The sequence below is a fragment of the Helianthus annuus genome, chromosome 15, assembly GCF_002127325.2.
Source record: "Helianthus annuus cultivar XRQ/B chromosome 15, HanXRQr2.0-SUNRISE, whole genome shotgun sequence".
Classification (NCBI taxonomy): Eukaryota; Viridiplantae; Streptophyta; class Magnoliopsida; order Asterales; family Asteraceae; genus Helianthus; species Helianthus annuus.
The window spans coordinates 66,082,341-66,091,185 of record NC_035447.2 but is presented as its reverse complement, the minus strand read 5'-3'; positions in this window follow the sequence as shown (position 1 = coordinate 66,091,185).

Below are 8,845 nucleotides of genomic sequence, written 5' to 3'. Positions count from 1 at the left end.
CGGCGAGTCGAAAACTTTTCGTATTCTAGAGAGAATTCTTGAAGATTGTGATATATTTTTCAACTTGATTTTTTTAACCATTTAATTAATAACTAGTTTTTGTTTTTTGTTTTTAATGTTACGCGTTGCAGTGAAACCGAGCAAATTATAATGTAAAACAAACGTGATTTGAAAATAAAGAATGTTGTTTAGAAAGTCAAACCATTGGAACGGTTTAGTTTATAATTGGACATTTTTATAATACCAAATAAATACTTTATTTTAAGTACAACTTCGTTTTTAACAAAACTTATAAGGAATGTCGATTGAAAAAATCAAACACAACTACGTACTTAAATTTTTAGAAAAAAGTTATAAACGTAAATTATTAAAGAATTATCAAATTATTTGATTGATTAATATATGTTCTAAAAAAGAAAAAAAAAAGAATTATTAGAAAAATGATAAAGGAAATATATGGCTTAAAAAAGGAAAAAAAATTAAATATGTTATTAACAGTAAATATAATAATAAACTATTATAATATATTAAATATAAAATAATAAAAAGTTATATATTATTTTAAAAATAAAGTTATTATTTATCGTTCTTCGTTCACACTTGAACCTAATCATATATATATATATATATATATATATATATATATATATATATATATATATATATATATATATAGGGGAGGGTTTAAATGAGAACACTAAATATCGCGAGAACTGTGAGAACAAATGAAAAAACTAGATTGACATTGACTTTATATTTGTTCAAGTGGGCTCTGAAGGAGCCAGATTATCGGAGTTTGGGCAATAGAGAATCCAGATTATCAGATTGTGGATTATGAAAGAGCCAAATTCGGTATGAAGGAGCCAAATTATTGGATTATGAAAGAGCTTTGAATGAGCTAAATTATCAGAGTGTGTGCTATAAAAAAAGTTAGAATTATCGAAGTGTAACTATAAAATAGTAGTCTCTATTTATTTGTCTTCCTTTGATTAAGTGATTTGTATTGCATTCCTTTGATTAATTGTTTTGTATTGCATATTTGAACGAATATAAAAGTCAATATTGTGAGCAAACTCTATGATTCACATACTATTTTGGTGATTTTTTTCGTCTTATTATTTTTTTGGAACGACATTTTCCCTTATTTATTAAGTAAATGACAAATCTAACAAGAAACTACAAACCACACAATAACATCCCAACAATAACGTTACATTACATCACTTTTATTAGATACATTTTAAAAGATAAATCTAGCTAGCAAGAAACTACAAACCAAACAATAACATCCCCAACAATAAACTACAAATCAAACAATAACATCCCCAACAATAATGTTACATTTCATCACTATTATGACATACATTTTACTTTATTTAGAATTTTTAATACAATAAATTTTACTTTATTTAGAGTTTTTAATACAAACTTTATGATGGTTAATCTATTTAGTAAAAATTATTGTAATAATAATAATAATACTATAAAAAATACATGTATGTTAGCATTGTTTAGTCATTAATTCATTATGCAATTAATGGCCTCTTTAAGTTGTTAATTTGGATGGTAATTGATTGTAAATGACGTGATGCGTTTGTGTGAATACAAATTTCAAACCCTCGATTGATTGATTGCAAATGACGTGATGCGTTTGTGTGGATACAAATTACAAACCGTCGATTGATATATGCAAGTGAGAAGACTTGGTTAGGGGTAATAAATTGGGTTGGTGGTAGTGCTGGGGTTGGGTAACCTATTAAACTGTGGGGTGTGGGGCGTGGGTTGGGGCGGTGGTTAGTCTTTAACGCTGGCTAGACCACACCGGGCTAGCGTTGGTCATGGCGTTGCCCCGCTGGCATGGGGATTGTGCAGTGGCGGATCTAGGATTCCGACCAAGGGGTAACGTGTTATAAATAAGCCGTAACGAAATCGAAAAAACGTCAAATTTTTCCAAAATTTACACTAATTTTTCCAAATTTTTTCCGACCAAGGGGTAGCGGGGGTTACCCCTACCAAAGAGGTAGGTCCGCCCCTGGGATTGTGCCTAGCGTGGGGCGGAGACCTGGGTGACATGGCTGGCTTTGGGTTGCTGGTCCAATATAGCCGTTGTGCTTGAGTATTAGTTTGTGGATCCCACATGACTGGCAACTGTTACACCCTGATTTTCCGGTAGGCCCGGACTTGGGGTACTGACAAATTGATATCAATATTCACAAATAAAACAACGGAAGTCTTGGGATTATAAAATACTATTACAAATTACAAGTGTCCGAATGTTTAAAAATAATATACAGACGGCTTCATGCATGGAGTTGCAAATTCCACTTAAGCATTTACGGGGCAGCTTCCAGCCTATTTACGTACTTTGCAACCAGTGCTTAGTCTTTTGAAGATACGTCAGTTTACACTGTTAAATACAAATAACCGACACATTTTGAAAATATTTCAAAATAGTTTTAATTGCACATAATGGCACATGTATTTTCATAATTAACTTGGGATAAAATATGTCTCTTGTATTCAGTATTTACATGCTTGTCAATACATATGGGGCCCGGTACTAAACACTGATAACATGATTAACCGACACGCCACTTTTATCCATGAAGGGTATCCCCAATATGGGTAGAAAAATATTTTATGGTAGCATTAGCATCTGTCGGGTGTATGCCTACACCCCTTGCTTAAGTCGTGGCCATTTGCAATTAAATGAGCCGGTGATATCAAGGACACGGCCGCATTAACCACCAATGTTTAAGTTAGGCTAGACGGTATGGGGAGCGTCCCCCACCCGTCCAGCCCCAGCGACGAAGCACACACCGCGCTGCCCCCCTCCGTCGGCGTCGAGTCTGCCGGCTTTGAGACGTTTGGGACGATCCAGAAGAAGACAAAACCCACCAGCTTTTCAATGTGTTTCCTTTGCAAAAATAAAAAAATAATTTAATTGCCATAATTAGTGGGGTAGGATCATCCTCCCATTTCCAGTGTTTTGCCATGGCGGATCATCCTCTGTAGGATTATGATGTGGCGCCTACGTGGCGGATCATCCTCCAAGGGAGGATGGTCACCATACCGCATTGCCTTATCAAGCAAAACGAATTAAAACAGGTTATGTGGATTTTTAGTCACAATCCGACATTGATCTCATAAATGACAGAATACATCATGTGTTTCATGTATGTAATCTCAAGAAATGCTTAGCAGACGAATCACTGGTAGTACCTCTTTAGGACATAGAGGTAAATGGGAAACTTAAATTCGTAGGGAAACCACTTCAGATTGAAGATAGAAAGATCTAGAATCTCAAGCACAAGAGATTAGTTCTGGTCAAAGTGAAATGGGATTCAAAAAGAGGACCAAAATACACATGGGAACTCGAGTCAGAAATGCAACGAAAATATCCACACTTATTCCAATGAATCTCAAGGACGAGATTTAAAACAAGGTGAGGATGATATAACAACCCTCAAAAACACCCCTAAACGTCCTAAATATACCCCGTATACGCTAAATTACACCCGTATAACCTTAATTTTTACAAAAATCAAATAAAATAAAGAAAATGGGTTGCTCGCGGGCCGCGACCCAGTTCACCAAGTGAATCGCGGGGCTTGACCGAGTAATACCTGGCGAAACCACAACGTGCCACGTGGCACGACACACGGCGAGGCTATATATGTGACTAACCAGACCTAACCATAGCTAGGCCTGGCTCGCGAGCTGCGAAAGAAAAGAAGGAGGCTCTCGCGGGGCGCGAGAGACCTCAGATCCAGCCTATAAATAGAGGCTTCAGCCTCAGTCCCAACTCGTTCAAAATCTTCTTTCTCTCTGTCCCTTTAACTGCGAAAATTATCGGGTAGTATACCCCTAAAACACGAAGCTCTGCCTCGTTGTAAGTATTTTAACCCCCGATCACTAATTCGTTACCGTACCCAATTGATCTAGGGCTCCGTAACGCATGTCAAGGCTCTGCCTAACTCAGTTCGTTGGAGTTCGGTCTTGTGTTATATGGCTAATGTGATTTGGGTTATTTTACTAACACGTGTGCATTGTTTATTTTTAATAGATAATAATCAGGAACACCAACAGGAAGCTATAGAAATACCTAAGTCAACAATGTGAGTTATTCTCTTTTTCTACCAAACTGTTATACAAAACCTCAAATATTTTCGGGTATACTTACAGTGATTGAGTCTATGTATTTTACAATTGTTGCCGGTATGTGAGGTTTTGTATACACTACTAGTAATCTATTACTATTGGACAATGAGTTAGCCAATGAGTAACATGACCACAGTCATGGAACTGCCGACATGACAAATACTGAATGAGTATATTGGTAGATATAAACATTGTAATCGCTCTCAATACTATAAAGTTATAAATGCTTGTTTTGATTAAACTGGGATGCACTCGCCAATATTTCTTGTTGATAAAATCTTTTTAAAACGTGTTTCAGGTAACTTAATGTGAAGCTATAAGAAACCAACTATGGAGCACTGAAAGCTTAAAGAAGTGGCTATAAAAAGTTACCTAAATAAAAGGAGATTATGTTTTCAATATTTAGGATTTATAACTATAAATGTATTATCAATGGAACATGGGTTTTATCCCATTTATTTATTGTAAAAGTTTGGTGTTTTGAAACTCTGAAATTTATTTCCTAACTACGATCCTAATGTTTTAAATTCCGCTGCCAAATTAATAAATACCGATACCACCAGCTCTGTGTTCTCGCGGCTCCCGCTCCCAGGGTAGGGGTCGGGGGCTGCGACAGAAGGTGGTATCAGAGCAAATGCCATTGGTTTAAGCTATTTAGGTGTTCTGTTAATACCTAAATTTTCACCAATTGTGTTAGGAAATAACATATGTTATTCTGTGTAAATATATATAATATTATTTTGTGTTATTTGACAATTTGTTAGTTTACAGCATGAGTGAGCAAGGTACATCTGATGCTTACCGTCAATTGCCTAATTCCCCAAAGAATGAAGGAACCTCATCCCAGCCAACCTCAGGCTACTCAGCTGATTCTAAGGAAGGAATCTTTATCTTTAAGGCCCAATCTGAGGAACCATTTCCCCCTAAAAAGAGAGGATGGTTTAGTAGAGGAGCGCATGAAAGGAGGAAAAGAATGAAAAAAACTCCAACAACAGCGAGCAATAGCAATAGCAAAAGCAAATAGAGAGATGAATACCCAAACCCAGGGAACTAGACCATTATGGGTGGAGGAAAATAGTGAGAGGAATACCCAGAATCAGGAGGCTAGACCCTCATGGGAAAAGGAAGTTGATAGGCAGTTAGCTGATTTCCACATGTTAGCAAATACAACAGCATACCCTAATCTGAACCAAGTAGCTGAACTAGAACTTCTACCCTTATTCCCCAACCAACCAATGGAACTAGAGCAGAACCAGGATGTAACACCTCGCAAAATCATGTCCAATATAGTAATGACACGTGTCATAAACTCTAATCATATAAAAAGTTAACTTTGAGGGACTAAAGTTGACAAACAGTGAAAAAATGTATGTGGAAGGACTAAAAGTGTCAACATGCGAAACTTGTGCCTCTGATTGACCTCACACGATGTTCGTATTCTTTAATGAGTAAATTGTCGGACGCAAGAAGCCGTTCGTGACTAAAATCAAAAGTTTATGAAACACAAGGGTTAAAAGTGTCAACATGTTAACTCTTACCTCTGAATGACCTTTTAACGATCCTGAGGCTTTGTAATGTCTTATTATACTCTCACGAATATCGGATAATGATTTCATGAAGTTTCGGTATAATTATATGATTTAATTTGCAATTTCCAAGAAGAAGGGTTGAAAGTGTCCACATGACAATTCTGCTCCCGGGAGACTGTTTTATCGAATCCGGAACTTAACTATACTTGACTTAATTCCCAAGAATATTTGAAACCTGATTTTAAGGGCCCCTAATGCTGAAAACGAAAGATACACGAGTTATGGAAGTACAGGGACTGAACATGTAACTTTTAAAACAATTTTTGAAACCGGGGAGCCTCGCGTGGCGCGCCAGGATTTCCCTTACCTGGCGCATTGATGACTGTCGTCAGAGTCAATCAAAAACCTAATTAAACTACGTATATAGTGTAAGTAGGGTATCGTATCCACAGGGAATTTGTGGTTAGTGTTTAACTAGAGAATTATCTATCTATACTTTCTATAAAAGGATAACTCCCAATGACAGAAGAAAAGCTGATGTGTCAGCAGGAGAGGCTGTCCAACAATGCTTTTCTTATGTCGTTATTACATCATAAAGCCTATTATATAAATCACTTTAAAATACATTTAATTTAATTTCAAAGCACTGCCTTGTGTATTCAAATGTTAAAGGTCTGGCCCACATTCCAAAGGGCAAACCACTGCCCATCTACAAGAAAGTAGCATATGGTTTCTTTGGCAAACGTATACGTTAGCAGATGTTTTGAAATTGCGGGTAATTTGAAATTCAAAATGCATGGGGATATGTAATTTTCAATTAATGCATGTCACTCACTCACTTCTGTCAATCATCTTCTTATATAAACTGATTTATATTCTCATTTCACTCTTCATATTTACATTCTCGTGTTCTCTTCTTTTGTATTTTCAAACCACATTTCTAATGTATCTCTCCCTCAAATCCCTTCTTCTCAATACTCGACATTTGATCATAAAGGATAAGAGAAAACGGAAGCTCTCTCTGACCCACTTTCAGAACAAATTTTGGGGATATGTGGTTTGCCTTGATGATGGTAATGTGATATATATGATTATGTTTGTTTTTGTTCTTGATTTTTACTAAAATTTTTTTATCTGAGTTATGACTAAATGATGATTGTGAATGATCTAAGCAAATGATGATGATGATTGTTCTACGGTTGTTTCCAGCATCATTGTTCCAACATCGTTTAAAGTATGTTTTTTTTTGCTACTCTAATTTTGAAATTTTGAATTTTTAATTTTGAAGTGATATACTCTAATTCTCGCTTTATATTTCAGTCTAATCACAGTTGTTTGAAATTCATACAATCTACTGCGGGTTATTATAGGTTTGTATTAAAAGAAGGATAATGTGACGCCTCGTATTTTCGTATTTTTATATATTTTTAGAAAATTCAAGTTCGTTTTCTATTTTTAGAAAATCAAATCGAAAAACAGAATAAAAATGTCAAACGACGCGATTTTACACGATTTTTTTACCGTAAGCGACAAACAAGCGCGTCAAACGCGACTACCGACACTGTTTTACGCCTTCTCATTTAAAAATTAATTTACGACATTTTATGACATTCGGGTTTTGATAATGGGTCTCGTAGGAATTACGGGCCACTTAAAACGCGGGAAGTGGGCTTGTGGGCCTTGGTCCCAAGCCCACTAACCAAACCTAGTATAAATATGTAGTGTTTAATTGAAAACCCTAATCTCACTTTCATAACATCAGCCGCTGATGTGCGTTAGGTGTAATATATTTTTTAGATGTATAATTAAGCCCTTTTTACACTTTTAGCCAAGTTTTAAATTTATAAAACACGATATTCACTAACACTAAACACACATATGGGCAAGTGCACCCATCGTGGACGTAGTATAGTGTTGGTAAGATACCGAGGTCGTCCAAGGACACAAGAGCTTTTAATACCGGTTTATCCTCAACGTCTAATCAAATCAAAAAGTGAGAAAAATGTTTTTTAAACTAAGAAAATAAAAACTAACTAAATGCTGAAAAATAAAAATAAAATAAAACAGATAGACAAGATGAATCACTTGGATCCGACACGTGTATTAGTATAACCTTTGATTATTTTCGCACTTTTGCACTTGTTTAAGAGATTATCTTAGTTATTGTAGTAGGCCCCTCTTTTGAAGGCGACGTTACTCTCAACCCAGTAGTTTGAGTCAGCAAGGATACAATCCTAAAGGGTCGGATTATTGAAAGATAATGAATTAAGTTATTAATGCAAATTGTGGTAGGCCCCGCTTTCGGCGGTGACGTTACCCTCGGCAAAGTAGTATGAGTCAGCAGAGATACAGTTCTAAATAGCCGGGTTATAGTATTAATAGTAGTTAACTTATGAGGGGGTCAAAGAGTTTGGATCCCCGCCATCCAATACCTATGGGCATTGAAGGAGATCCTACTAAATTTGACCCAGGTCCCAAGCAGGACCTCTAAACGCTGAACAAGGGCAAGACCCTTACCAAACCGTTCCCTTAACCCCCGACCAGGTAGCCAACATACCTCTATATAGACCGTGGAGATATGAATGGTGAAAATCTTTTATTTTATATAGACAGTAAAATAACGCCAAGACACCACGGACAAACGATAAGGAAAGATCACCTTCAACATAAGCAACTAGTTATTAAAGTCATTAATACAAAACCAAATAAAAAGTGCAAAAGATTGAAAATAAAAAGTATTATACTAAACACTTGTCTTCACCAAGTGATGTAAGAGACTTAGGCAATCATGGCCTTGATTGTCAAGAACTCTTACGATCAATCTTGGATCCCGAGACGACTCACACACTCTATGATGGACAATGGATGATGGTGGTGGATGATGGTGTTTTGGTGGTGGTGGGTGGTGGATGAAGTGTGAGAGAGGTGGTGTGCCAAGGGATGAGATGGAATGAAACCAAGCACTCCTATTTATAGGCTGAACAGAAGGCTGGGCACGGCCCCGTGTCCGCTGGAAACGCCCCCGTGCCCGTCTGACACTCTCTCTCCTCATTAATTGTAATTCGCAATTACAATTAATGCGCCTGCTGTACTTTCACCACGCCCCCGTGCCCGCTGGACACGGCCCCGTGGTGGGCAATGGAAGCTTCTATAAG